Source organism: Lactuca serriola, chromosome 6, assembly GCF_051521515.1.
Source record: "Lactuca serriola cultivar US96UC23 chromosome 6, Lser_US96UC23_V15, whole genome shotgun sequence".
Taxonomy (NCBI): domain Eukaryota; kingdom Viridiplantae; phylum Streptophyta; class Magnoliopsida; order Asterales; family Asteraceae; genus Lactuca; species Lactuca serriola.
Window position 1 is genome coordinate 108,734,555 of NC_136413.1, and position 15,280 is coordinate 108,749,834.

Here is a 15,280-nt window from a genome sequence, read left to right on the forward strand (position 1 = left end):
TCCCTCCAAGAGACTCTGGTTACAACTCGGGCCATGACATTTAAGGCATGCTCCGATATAGTGGATCACATTTATGTAAATGTATATATGTATATGTAATGCATTGTTCCTATTCTAGTATCGTTGTATATGTTCTTTTTCTAGTATAGTTGTATATGTTCTCCTTCTAGTATAGTTGTATATGTTCTCCTTCTAGTATAGTTGTATATGTTCTCATAGTAATATCATTTATATATTCCAGTAGTAATAAGTATTGACTTATGAATAAACTGACTCATTGATCTAGCAATAGTAATAGTATGACTCTATGCTACCCTAATGGTAGCTTACTAATGATGTAACTAGTACGCATGAATATGGAAGTATTTTTATGTCTATATATGTACACGTGATATATCTAATTAATATTGAAACGACCTTCGGACGGCTACACGATATCCCACCAGACCACATCCAAATCGAGGAAAAGGAAATAGGGCGGATGGCCTTCCTAAGTCTTTTAAACATTACTTATATAACTATACATATATGGGCATGGAATTTATAATAAGTGTAACAAAGTTTAAGTAAAAGTATTTGATAAGTAAAAGAGTTTGTAAAGCAGTTTGAAGTAAAATAGTTTGAACAGTAATAAAATCATTGGTTTTATAGTTATTAATCACATGTGATTGATGTAATAACTATAAGTATTTAACTTGTATATGTTGGATTAATGTCTAAGTCCATAACTATAATTGGTAAGACTTGACCCGACCCGGCATGGTCCATTTGGGTTGCATGGCATCATGCACTTGGATAGACTAAATGAGAGAAATAAGACACTTATGGTTATTAATATATTATAAGTTCTAGTATATTAATAATACGAATAATAAGATTATTTAATTAGTATTGATCAATAATTAATCTAGGATTAATTAAGTGATCAAAAGAAGACTAATTAAATATATTGTGTAAATCATCCATACTTGTATAGTGGGCTAATGCTCCATGGATAATCAAGTTGGGCTAAAACCCATAGGATGGTCCATGGATGCTCCATGGTGTATTTGAACCCATGGATCCAAGGAAATGGAAAGTCATGACAATTAGGGTTTACCCTAATTGTAACACTATATAAAGATCTTATTCTTGACAAAAATCGGCCACTAGGGAGAGTAAGAAAGGGCTAGCTGATTTTCATGAAGTGTGAAGTTCTCTCAAGTCATTCCATTTGTATTTGGTGTTGTGTGAACCATTTGAGATGTCACACTTGGGGCACTAGGCACCCAAGCTTCATGAAGACATTCTACATCAAAGAGGTATGTATTTTATCTTGTTACACTCATTGTTTTGTATGCTAGATTAGGATAATACCTTGGATGTTCATATTTGCATGTATAATAGAGAAAACATAGATCCAAGGTATTTAGGGTTGCATGTACACTTAGGAGTGTTAGAATGCTCAAAACCCAATAGTGGTATCAGAGAATGGTTTGTTTTCTTGTTATACTTGCAAAACTTCTTAAAAATCGAAGTTGTTGCTGTCTGATCATCAGACTCGGCGAGTCCATCAGGAGACTCGGCGAGTCCATGCCTAAAAAGTGATCAAATCGATCCAACTCGCCGAGTTGGTTCATGCACTCGACGAGTTGGACCCCCAGACAACATAAACTCGACTTTTTTGGCTGGAATTGGACTAGGAACATTACCCTAAGATGTTTTGGAACTTATAAACTTGTTTTTGATGTGGTAATGTTCATGCTAATCCAATTTCAAAGATAATTGTCAATAGATTCATGTTTTGTATTAGTTTAAGGTTTAGACTAATTACACGAAAAAGTTTGATTTGAATTATCTTGTTTTTATGAGTTGCTTAGATTAATAGAAAGTTGAGTGAAATAGTTGTTTTCAATCCAAATTAATCTAAGAGGTGATTCTAAAATGTGTTTTTGTAACTTGTCCTCAAGTTATATGAAAAGTCACATTTAAGTTTCATAAAACTCAGAAAAGTTGGCAATGGTTACAAAAGATGAAGAGTCTTGTCCTTAAGTTATGGAGGACCAAGAGTCTCTTCATTAAATAATAAATTAAAAAAAAGTGTAACCTTAATTAATTCCATAAATTATAAAATAAAGAAAAGTTAATTCTTTTATTAGTTTAAAGTCTTCCATAACTTGTCCTCAAGTTATGGAACTTGAAGAGTTTTTGGATTAAAACTACTTTAAACACATAGGTTATGGAATTAATTAGTTTTGAATAGTTTCAAAACTTGCCCTCAAGTTTTGGAATTTGAAAAGTTTCACTTATGAATACTTTAATTCCAAGTTAGCCCTTAGAATTTTAAAGAGTTAAAATTCAACCCTTATACTTTATAATATTATAAGTTAATAATATATATATATATATATATATATATATATATATATATATATATATATATATATATATATATATATATATATATAAGAGTAAAGTCAGTCTTACCGCTAGTACGCCTCATTCACGAAGCCGGTCTATAAGGTGGGTATAAGGTTGTTGCCTATAAAATGGCAACTTAATGGGTGTCCACTCTCTCCCACCGCTTGCTTGACTGGTGGAGGGTCGTTAGCCGAACAGGTTTGACAGGACTAGAATTCTCCCTTCATTAAAAGTATTAATGATAAATACTAAGTAACTAAACTCTTAATAATACCCAATCTTAGTTACTTAGGAAAATGTGAATAAGGTGCTAATCCATGAAATTACACTTTGCACTTTGTTTAAGTCGGTTAGTGGAGTGTGTGTGGTTAACCGGCACACTAACTCGTATTTAACAAGGTAGGTAAAGGGTAACTTAATGTTTATCTTAGTATCGATGGAGCGTGTGTGGTTAACCGGCACATCGATTGAGGAGTAAACACTTAAGGGTACCAAGTAATTTGCATGGTTACTTCACACCTTGTTTTGTGATCCTCGGCATCCCAGTCACAAAACCTGAAGGGCACACTCGAGATTGAAACATGCCATTGAACAGTTCAATGAATCTCAAAGATCTAGGAGTTTCAAAACCAATTAAAACCTAATAATACATTTCGTTTATCTTGGTGGAAATTGGTGAATCGTCATTCACTTACCTTCAAATATTTTATAGCTTGGATTACGGCATACCTCTTCTAAGTTATAAAATAGTTTGTTGGGTCCTAACCTTAATATTTCATATTGGGTGTCATATTAAGGACTTAAGATCAACTATCTTGAATATCTCCCAAAAAGATGTCTGGTTTATACATTTATGATCTTCCCAAATCTCTTGAAACAAGCTTTCCTAAATGAAGATGATGTCCCTTGGAAATCATACTTCATTCACCTCCTCCAATTATTCTCCCCAACCCACAAGTTCTTGAAAAATTTAAGGTCACTCAGGCCCTATTGGCAAGGCAAGGTCTAGGTGTGGTCACATCTTGGAGATGTAGTCACATATTGACAAGCCGGGAGAGTTGGGTGTCAAAGTCTTGAGAAAGTTGGTGGTTCAGTCACTTTCTAAGTCACATAGTGAGTTCCTTTGGGACACCTATGAAACAGACTATGACAAGACCCTTAATGATCTTATCTATTTGTTAAGATCAACTTCCTTAAAACTTGATGGACATTGACAATAGTGACACAGGAAATCCAGAAAAACATTCTCTTCCCAATGGAAAGGGATCGGCCATAGTCAACTCGGTTGACCAAATGGTAAAGAGAAAAGCTAAGTTTGTGATAGTCCCGTGTACCATTACAGATGGGTCCATATGTTTATATTGCCAAAGGAAGGGGCATTGGTTGCGAATCTGCCAATTTACCTAAGGGTGTTAAAGTCAATAAGTTTGACTTTACTTTAGGTAAAGTCCACTATCTAACTCTGCTAAGTTTCTATTCTGAGATTCTTGATACATGATGTGACTGGGTCACATGGTGATGTTTTAAGAATCAAAGAAAAGTGAAGAAACTTAAAGAAAGAATATGCTGAATCTGATGGCGTAGATGGATTTCTATCGCATAGTTTGAAGATCGGATTCTTGAGCTACTTCTTTGGAGTTATGAGATATTGCTTAGGAATAGATAACAACAAGTTTCATATGGATTGTAAGGATAAGTTTTTCCGCAAAGTTTTAAAATAAAAGAAAATTTTTGATTTTATTTATTTTAAAATATCCTTACAATGGCATTTGAGGAAAAATTGTTGCTTATATGATTCCATTAATAGTAAGAGTGGAAATATGAAATTGATTCTTTCATTTGTGGTAGTGTCTAAATTTACCAAATAGGGAAAGATTCTCATCAACCAAGTTTCAATTGGACCGGAACTTGGAATCATGCAAGTTGTATAGCATGATGAATGAGAATTTTCAAGTATTGGAAAATTAAGACTAATTACTCGTTCACATGGATGTGTGAGTCAAGTAACGGACTAAGGGATCGAGTACACATTCTTGTGCACTGGTCAAGTCCACCACAAAAGATCGATAGGACTATTCGTCATAGTTTACTAAAGCTTAGTAAATATGATTATACTTACAAGCTTAAGTGTAACTCTGAGACATTGGAAAAGGTTCCAATGTATGGCAGAACGAATAAGAAGAATCAAATTAGGCAGAAGGATAAAAGTTTCTCAAATCTGAAAAGATGGGAGAGTACTTTAGTATTAGTTTTGTGATCATCTTAATGATTAAGAAACCATAGCATAATTAGTTCTCTAAGGAAGTCTTAGTGCATTCTTATGACTAAGAAGAGGGATCTTGAATTGTTGAAATGGTTAAATCAAGAAGATGAGTCATACTTCGTTCCAATACAAGTCTTAGAGTCATACTCCAAGATTGTAACTTGAGTGGCATATCTTAAAGAAGGTTTAAAACAATTGTCAAATGTAAGAGTCAAAGTTCCTACTCTTGTACATTTGAAATTGGTAAGTTGTGATGTTTTGGATAAAACAAAGACCAACTAAGGCCAATTGTGTGAAGTGTTTGTCTTGATTAGAATCCACACTATCTCTTGGATGTTTGACAAGGGAGTCTTATAGGTCAAGAGGATAGTGGGAGTCTTAAAGTTCCTGAAAGTCGCAAGAACTAATCAAGAATAAAAACCTGAAGTTCTTCACTAGCACACGACTTGAGGTTTATAACCTATCATGTTGACATATTCTGTGCCCATTCCAGTTAAAGTTGGCTTTGCATATGAGTTCTTAGAGTTCTCAATTTGTTGCACAACAACTTGGAAGCAATGGCAGGCCCTTGAGCTGCCAGGTGGCAAGAATTTAAGATTGAGTTCAATCCATATGAGTTTGGATTTGTCATTGTCCTTGTCTTGTGATTATGGTTTTGACAAATTCATATGGGTAGGAACTCATACACCATTAAATCTAAGTGTCATAAGGTTTCTCTCCGATTCATGAAAACGATGGTGAGGAAACACTTTCACTAAGTAGATTTTAGCTAGATAGCAATTTTGAAATTTGCATTCTCAAAGTCGTTAGTGGAGCGTGAGTGGTTTACCGGCACACTAACCTGGACTTGTGAGAAGTGGCAAAAAGGTCTAACCATTATGATTAAGGCATCCCTCTTCATAATTGTTTAGACACACAAGTGTGCTATCTAAGGGAAGGTGTATGATTTTGATAAAGTTTTATCAAAACAATCTAGTATCAGAAATCTGAACTTTGGTAAGAAAATCAGCTGATTTCTGAGTACATGTCAAAGCTAGTGGGAGCATAAGTGTTATGCGAGTAATCATCATGTTAGTGGGAGCATGATAATTATGATAAAGGTTGCAAGCTAGCAATGTTAATTATAGAAAACAAAAGGTTTCAATTGGGAAAAGTTGTTTTGCTATAATTAAGGGAGAGGAAATTATACTTCATCTCAAATCTATAAGCTTAGATCGTGAGGTTTTAATCATTTAGTCAAGGATATATATATGAATTTCATGTTGGAATGGCTCAACATAAGGAAATTCTGTATATGGGTCCATTATTTGCGTTCTAAATTTGATTATGATTACGACATTCCTTTTCATAATCTGAATTATGAGAACTTGACAAATTGAAATGGAAATGTTATAGCAAAAGACTGGTTTAGTCTTTATGTGAGACATCATGAATCGTGTCCCATATGCTTCGGATATAGGATCGATTACATGTGCTATATTCATCCTTTCTAAAATTTTCCAAATGCCTGGGGCATTAAGAAAGGAAAAAGGTTTAGAACTGGATATGACTAAAAGGATTAAACAATTGTAGAGGACAATCTAAGGTTTACCAAAGATTGGTTGCTCAAGGACAGTTGGAAGTATAGTGATAATTCTGGAAGGACCATATTGACATAATCTGTAAGGAGGCAACTCCTGTTTAGAAGTGATAGTCAAAATGGAATATGGAAATGTTTCAAAGTTAGAAATTATTCAATCTGTGTAAGATTAGGAAACTTAATGCAAGAAGGATGTTTCCAAGGAGCTGATCTCCTTTGGAATACTCTGTAATGATTGTTGTCAAGTCTTTCTGACTTTGTGCATAATCATTACAAGAGGATCAATGCATATAAGTTTAGAATCTAACAGATTTCAGTAAATGACATGAATTTGGAATTCTTGCATTTGCAGTAAGGCTTTGGGACTGTGAAAAGAGAATCATTGAAGTTATGTTCAATGGATCTAGTTCACAAAGTAAGGATCATAGACAAACATAGTATGCATACTTGGTGTATGGCATGACTAGTGTTTAGAAAACATAGTGTACATGCTTGGAGCATGGGACAACTATTGTTTTAAATTCAAGAATAAAGTTGATAGCTGAAACAGTATACAATGAATAATGTGTAATCATATGGTGATAAATAAAAGGTGTTTTATTTATGTTCATAGGTTTTGATACCATATTGGATTCAATTATTATTGTGTTTCACTTTGCATGTTTTGACTTCCCGAATAAACTGGGTTATTCTTCCGGAATGACTAAGTTATTCAAACCATCCACACTTGGTCATATGTTGGAAGTAGATATGAATTAAGACTATCATGGGTTGGCTTGTAGAGGTCTAAGGTGTTGGACAAAGGGCTACAGCACTCATGAGTGCTCATAAGTTCTGAGTATTGGATTCAACCCGCGCTCATTGGAATCACTTCATGGATTTTATCACGAGTGATCATGAGACGATAATATCTTATATTCTTCGAACCTAGAGATATGAGTTGTTACTATGAGTTGGTTGTACATTGATTGCACGAAAACACATTTGGTAACTCGGTGCTATAAAACGTGCCTTTGTGTATGATTCAACAAGTAGTAGAACAAGCCATATGAGTCGAAGTTTATCCATTCCTTTTACCTTCGGGATTAAAGCGATATCTGTAGGCCCCTCGATGATTTGATGATGACAAATGGAAGTGCTCGGCCGGGCCAGGACTGATTTGATTTGTTCAATTAGTCAGTCATCATAAATCGGAAATCAAGAAACAACAAATGGACAGAGAGAATGATTATAATCCATGTCTCAGTCCATATGATATCTAGAATGAAGGAATATATGATCCCTTATCTAATGGACAAGTCATTGACAAAGGTCAGAGTTCATCTACAAGGTCAGAGTTCGACAGAAGCTTTTGAGAGCTACGATTGCCAGTTGGTTCCTGAAGTCATACGCAATAATAGTTTTAGACTTATCCAAGTGGGAGACTGTTGGATTAATGTCTAAGTCCATAACTATAATTGGTAAGACTTGACCCGACCCGGCATGGTCCATTTGGGTTGCATGGCATCATGCACTTGGATAGACTAAATGAGAGAAATAAGACACTTATGGTTATTAATATATTATAAGTTCTAGTATATTAATAATAAGAATAATAAGATTATTTAATTAGTATTGATCAAGAATTAATCTAGGATTAATTAAGTGATCAAAAGAAGACTAATTAAATATATGGGTTGATTGTGTAAATCATCCATACTTGTATAGTGGGCTAATGCTCCATGGATAATCAAGTTGGGCTAAAACCCATAGGATGGTCCAAGGATGCTCCATGGTGTATTTGAACCCATGGATCCAAGGAAATGGAAATTCATGACAATTAGGGTTTACCCTAATTGTAACACTATATAAAGATCTTATTCTTGACAAAAATCGGCCACTAGAGAGAGTAAGAAAGGGCTAGCTGATTTTCATGAAGTGTGAAGTTCTCTCAAGTCATTCCATTTGTATTTGGTGTTGTGTGAACCATTTGAGGTGTCACACTTGGGGCACTAGGCACTCAAGCTTCATGAAGACATTCTACATCAAAGAGGTATGTATTCTATCTTGTTACACTCATTGTTTTGTATGCTAGATTAGGATAATACCTTGGATGTTCATATTTGCATGTATAATAGAGAAAACATAGATCCAAGGTATTTAGGGTTGCATGTACACTTAGGAGTGTTAGAATGCTCAAAACCCAATAGTATCCCCCCGCCCATAAAAGCATTTAAAACATTTAAAAGTATTTCAAAAGTTAATTAAAGGGGTATGAACTCACCTGTAGTGAGTGGTTCTGATGACAATGTTTGATTAGTTGCTAGGTGTCCAGTGGTGACTTAAGTGCATACGCGAATCCTATTTAGCATATATTGGCACATATATGGATATAATTAGTGTTATGAACAACTAATTGATGATTTTGTGACTACCTTAGGGACTAGTAAACACTTATAATGAAGTGTTAGAATCATATATGATTGTATGTAGGCTTATAAGGCTATACAAGAAAGTGTATGGCCAAAATACACACTATATGTGTGTGTGCGGCCAGGTGTCCGGCCTGGTGTGCTGCCAACACATGTGTGCCGCCATGTGTGCGGCCAGGTGTGCTGCCAGATGGTGTGTGCTCCCAGAAACATGGTGTTCTTGGTGTTCTTGGTGAAAGTTGTTACCTTTTGGATGATACTTGAGAGGATTTTGAGTCCTTGCTTTGAAGAAATGTAAAAAAATGATCAAGAGACCAAGGATTTCATAAATATAGGAGGTGAATGCGGCTGGAGGTGTGTAAGGTTGGGTGTGTGTGGCTGGCTGGCCGCACACACCTAACTTGGTGTGTTTGGCTTGTTTTTCCAATGCTATACTCTAACTATTCCATCCTCCGACAAGTATCCCAATTATACTAGGCTTTAAGCACTCATTTAGACTCAAAAACCTCATTATAGAATAGCAAAACGAAGCTAATCTTTGATAATAATGAAGAATGAAAGTTAGAAATTTCGGGTTGTCACATCATCCCCTGTTAAAGGGAATTTCGTCCCGAAATTAGAGTCTAAGTAAATAAGTTATTTACAGAAAACTAAGTGAATAGATGAGGATGTTTCAATTTCATTTGATCCTCGCGCTCCCATGTGAATTCCGGTCCCCGCTTGGCGTTCCAGCGAATCTTCACAATCGGGATGCGGCTTTGTTTCGTCTGTTTAACTTCATGGTCCATGACCTCTACAGGTTCTTCCACGAAGTTGAGGCTCTCGTTTATCTCGATCTCGTCGAGTGGGATTACAAGAGTCTCATCGGACAGACACTTTTTCAAGTTTGAAACGTGGAAGGTAGGATGTACGTTACTAAGTTCGCTCGGTAGGTTGAGTTTGTAAGCTACTGGGCCAATTCTTGCAAGAATCTTGAAAGGCCCAATGTACCTTGGATTTAGCTTTCCACGCTTTCCGAAGTGTATTAAGCCCTTCCAGGGTGAGACCTTCAATAAAACACGGTTGCCCACCTGGAATTCCAACGGTTTTCTACGTTTATCGGCGTAGCTTTTCTGTCGGTCTTTGGAGGCTTTCAATCGTTCACGGATCTGAACGATCTTCTCCGTCGTTTCCCGAATGATTTCAGGTCCTGTGAGTGTACTGTCAGAAACTTGCCCCTTTGCTAACTGGGTGTCACCCACTTCCGCCCAGCACAGAGGGGATCTGCACTTTCGGCCATAGAGGGCTTCAAATGGGGCAACCTTGATGCTCGTGTGATAACTGTTATTGTAGGAAAATTCGACAAGAAGTAAATGAGTATCCCATGCCTTTCCAAAGTCAATCACGCAGGCTCTCAGCATATCTTCCAGTGTTTGAATGGTCCTCTCAATTTGCCCGTCGGTCTGAGGATGGTAGGCTGTGCTCATGTCTTGTCTTGTTCCTAGGGAATGTTGCAACGATTGCCAGAATCTTGAGGTGAACCTACTATCTCTATCGGAGATAATGGATATAGGCACACCATGCAATCGAACGATTTCTCTAATGTATGTTCTCGTGAGCTTCTCCATCTTATCAGTTTCTTTGATAGGCAGGAAGTGTGCAGACTTAGTCAATCTCTCGACGATGACCCATATGGTATCAAGTCCACCTATTGTGTTGGGCAACCTAGTTATGAAGTCCATAGTGATCCACTTCCACTTCCATTCTGGGATCTCTGGTTGTTGTAGTAAACCAGAGGGTTTTTGGTACTCGACCTTAACCTTTGCGCAAGTAAGGCATTTACTTACGAAGGTAGCAATCTCTGCTTTCATGTTAGGCCACCAGTATAACTTCTTAAGATCCAGATACATCTTATCTGAACCTGGGTGGACGGAATATCGAGTGTTGTGCGCTTCGGTCATGACCAAGTCTCGAAAACCACCGTGTTTCGGGGTCCAGATCCTGTCCATGAAATATAGGGCTCCGCCACTCTTGGTTTCTAAGTTCTTGTCCATTCCTCTGAGGGATTCACTCACCACATGTTCAGGTTTCAAGGCTTCAAGTTGAGCCTCCTGAATTTGTGTAGTCAAGTGTGAATGGATCGTCATCGTCAATGATTTGACTCTTCGACCAGAATATTCTTTCCGACTTAGGGCGTCTGCTACTACATTGGCTTTACCCGGATGATAACGAATGTCGCATTCGTAGTCATTGAGTAGCTCGACCCATCGTCGTTGGCGCATATTGAGCTCCTTCTGATCGAATATGTGTTGTAAACTCTTGTGGTCAGTGAAAATGGTGCTTTTGGTGCCATACAGGTAGTGTCTCCAGATCTTCAGGGCAAACACAACTGCTCCTAGTTCAAGGTTGTGTGTGGTGTAGTTAACTTCGTGTGTCTTTAGCTGTCTCGAGGCGTAGGCGATGACCTTACCCTGTTGCATCAGAACACAACCGAGCCCTTGATTTGACGCATCACAGTAGACAACGAAATCTTCTATCCCCTTGGGGAGGGATAGTATTGGTGCGGTGCACAAGGGTTGCTTGAGAGTTTGGAACGCTCTCTCCTGTTTCTCTTCCCAGTCAAAGGCCACGCCTTTTTGGGTCAGTGTTGCAAGGGGTTTCGCAATGCGGGAGAAGTTCTGTATGAATCTGCGGTAGTAGCCAGCAAGACCTAAAAATTGACGAATTTCTGTAGGCATCTTCGGTGCTGACCAGTTCTCAATGGCCTTAATTTTGGATGGGTCCACATGGATTCCCTCTTCGCTTACCACATGTCCTAAGAATTCGACTCTTCGGATCCAAAATTCACATTTCGAGAACTTCGCATAGAGCTTCTTCGTTCGCAAAGTTCCTAGAACTTGTTGCAGGTGATCGGCATGCTCTTCCTTACTTCGGGAGTAGATCAGGATGTCGTCAATAAAGACAATAACGAATTGATCCAAGTAAGGTCGGCATACTCTATTCATCAAATCCATGAAGACTGCGGGCGCATTGGTCAATCCGAATGGCATCACCACGAACTCGTAGTGTCCGTAACGAGTTCGGAAGGCTATCTTCAGAACATCCTCCTCTAGTACTCGTAACTGGTGATATCCGGATCTTAAATCAATTTTGGAAAAATAATCCGCGCCTTGCAGTTGGTCAAATAAATCCTCGATGCGAGGTAGAGGGTAACGATTTTTGATTGTCAGTTTGTTGAGTTCCCTGTAGTCGAGCGAAATGACCCGTCTTTCTTCTTAACAAACAAGACCGGTGCTCCCCAAGGTGAGAAACTCGGTCTTATAAAGCCTTTGCTGAGAAGTTCGTTAAGTTGACCAGATAATTCTTGCATCTCAGCTGGTGCTAATCGGTATGGCGACTTGGCTATTGGGGTAGCTCCTGGAATTAAGTCGATTCTGAACTCGACCTGTCATTGCGGAGGTAAACCTGGTAGCTCTTCTAGAAAGATGTCTGGAAAGTCGCTCACTACTGGAATGTCTTTTATTTCTTTCGTTTCTAGGCTTGTATCGACAATGTGAGCAAGGAATGCACGATATTCCTTACGAAGATATTTCTGTGCTTGAATACTGGAGATAATACGAAGACTTGTACCGGGTTTGTCGCTGTAGACGACTAGAATTTCGTTAGACGGGAGGTTTAGACGGACTACTTTCTCGTACACATAATGTTGGCGCGATGAAGACTCAACCAATCTATGCCGTTGATAACGTCGAACCTTTTAATTGAAACCGGCATGAGGTCGATTGGAAATGAATGGTTATCTAGAGTTAGGTTGCATCCTAAGTATATGCTCATGGTGCTTTCAGTTTTCCCATTAGCCATTTCTACCGTGAATTGTTCTTTAAGTGCGTGTGGTTGTTGTTTAAGTATGTGAGCAAATTTATGGTTCACGAAGCTTCACTCCACTCCACTATCGAACAGAATGCATGCATAGGAGTTATGGAGAAGAAACGTACCAGTCACCACCGTCGGGTCAGAAACCGCTTCCCCATGGCCTATTGCCAGTACTCTCCTTGCTCCACCTGCATTCTTTGCTTTGGGACAGTTCCTCTTATAGTGGCCCACATTGCCACAACCATAGCAAGTCTGGCTTACGCCCGTACCAGGGACTTGGTTAATCGGCCTCACCGAAGATTTACAGAAACGGGCAATGTGTCCTTTCTTGTTGCAGTTAGAGTACTGCATTTCATGGCAGGGGCCGTTGTGGTGGAAGTTGCATTTGTTGCATTGAGGCAAACTTCCAGCATACTGCTTCACCGGAGCAGTAGCAGCAGTAGGGGTTATCGCAGCATGTACAACCATAATTTGCTGCTTTTTGGCAGCTCGCTATTTTTTCTTGTCATCCCAAAACTTCCGCTTAGTGTCAGCGGGTTTGGAGGGTTCTGCGATGGCTAGGGTTGTTGTTGCTGTTGGGGATTGGACTCCATGGTCAATGAGTCGATGTGCCAGTCGTTTGGCATTGTCGAAGGTAGCAGGGTTTGATGATAGGACATTTCCCTGATACGGAGGCACCAGCCCCCAGATGTACCTCTCGATCTTCTTCCCTTCAGTGGGAACCATATTGGGGCAGAGAGCCACCAGTTAGCTGAATCTGGTGGTATATGCGACTATGTTGGAGCCCTTCATGGTTAGGCCCCATAGCTCCTGCTCTAACTTCTGGATTTCGCCCCTCGGGCAGTACTCCTCAATCATGAGGTCTTTCATTGTTTCCCAACCCATGTCGTTGGCTCCGACGAGATTTAGAGCTTTAACGTGGCCGTTCCACCATGTTCGAAATTTGTTCATGCCCTGCGAACTCGAAGTTCTGCGACTTCGGTGGTCATTTGATGTCGCAGTGCGTCATTGGTTCTCCTCGTCCCTTCGAGTGCTTCTTCCAGATGTTGAATGTGGACGGTGTTAATGACTAAGTTGGCATCAATTTCCATGACCCGGTCGAGGGCTGCTCGACCTTGTTCAACGTTACGTGAAATTCTACGGACCATGACGGGCAGAGCTCTATCCGCAGAACCACCTTCGCTAACGTTGTAAAATCTTCGGTCCCCAAAGTAAGGTAAGGGTTGACCCTGTTCGTCGCTCCAGCAATTCAAGTTGTTTACCCACAAGGGTGTGGGACCTGGAAAAGCTGGTGGGAGATTGTTGTTTGGGGCTTGACCTATGGGACGTAGATTGTTGACTTCGGGTTCCGAGTCAGAACCATCAGAAAAGCCTTCAGCTTCATGATCATCCAAAGGAATCAGGTGATCATCTTCCGGTTCCTCTTCTTCGATCCACCCGGCATTGTCTTCATTTGGAAAGTACGGGTCGTCGTGATGGAATCCAGCCATTTAAATCTACGCGAGAAGAGAGGTATAAGAATATAGTATATATGTAGCCAGTAGTACAAAATACACCTATAGTATTTTAAGTTTAGGTTCTATTGATCCTCTTGTGGTATTGTTGGTAAGTTTTTAGACTTGTTCACATATCACAACCATTCTAGGGCATATGCTAATCACTCCTTGGACCAGCATAGTTGATCAGGCTATGCCATTCCCAAGACTAACCATACATCCCTGAGCTCACTTGTGATATCTAACAATCGCAATACTTTTGTTCTTGTCATTGTGACACTGATTTTAGTATGAATGCAGACTAGTATACTTAATTAAATATTTTAATATTTAAAGTGTAGACTCTTGGTCAGAGTGCTTTAATCCCAAATAGGTTTATAGTTAGTAAATCTTTTATGGGTTGATATACTAAATTCACTATAAACAATGCTCTGATACCAATCTGTCACACCCCAAAACCGAGAACGAAAGAAACGTTCTGGGGTGGAGGCCGTCATGTAAAGTATCACAACACAGTAATAGTAAACAAGCTAACAACATCATCCATTGCATTAAATATATAAATTTAATACAAGCGTGTTCTGTACAGTTATAGACACCAAAAATGTAATCAAAATAAAGAGATGAGTCCTGAATGTGCTCCATCTTCTCAAAAGCTGGTCTTGGTACCTGTCTACTGATGACCTGAGAATACAAGTTATTTTGAAAGCGAGTATCAACATTAAGCTGGTGAGTTCATAAGTATTTTAGTGTCGGTGTTTGTTATCAAAACGTTTGAACATGTCTCAAGTGTAAGTTTGTAAAATGTATGTAAATGTTTGTAAGTGTTTGTAAAAGTTTGAATCTCTCAGAAAAACCTATATTTTCTATTAAAGTAGCCTTCTACCAAGGCTTAACTGTTTTGTATGTTCGTTTGTTGTAAAAGTGTGTAATTTCCCAAGTGTAACTATCATTAACAAAATATAGTTTGTACATTAATGTTTAAGTGAAATAATCACTAAATATATGTAATGGGTAAATTATTGTAGTACTGTAGTGTTGTATTATAGGAACTACTGTTGTACTAACTACCTTAAACCGGATTTATATTAAGGTATCATGTGATTAATTGTACCATACTATCGACTGAGTAACAACGACAAATATAGGTCGTAAAAAGGTATGACGTTTGGCATCCGCAAACCTGCAGGTCCGGCTGTAGCTAGCAGCAAGGTGTAGGATAGTCAATCCAGTATAGATCTATACGCAAACTCACGATCTCCCTCCAAGAGACTCTGGT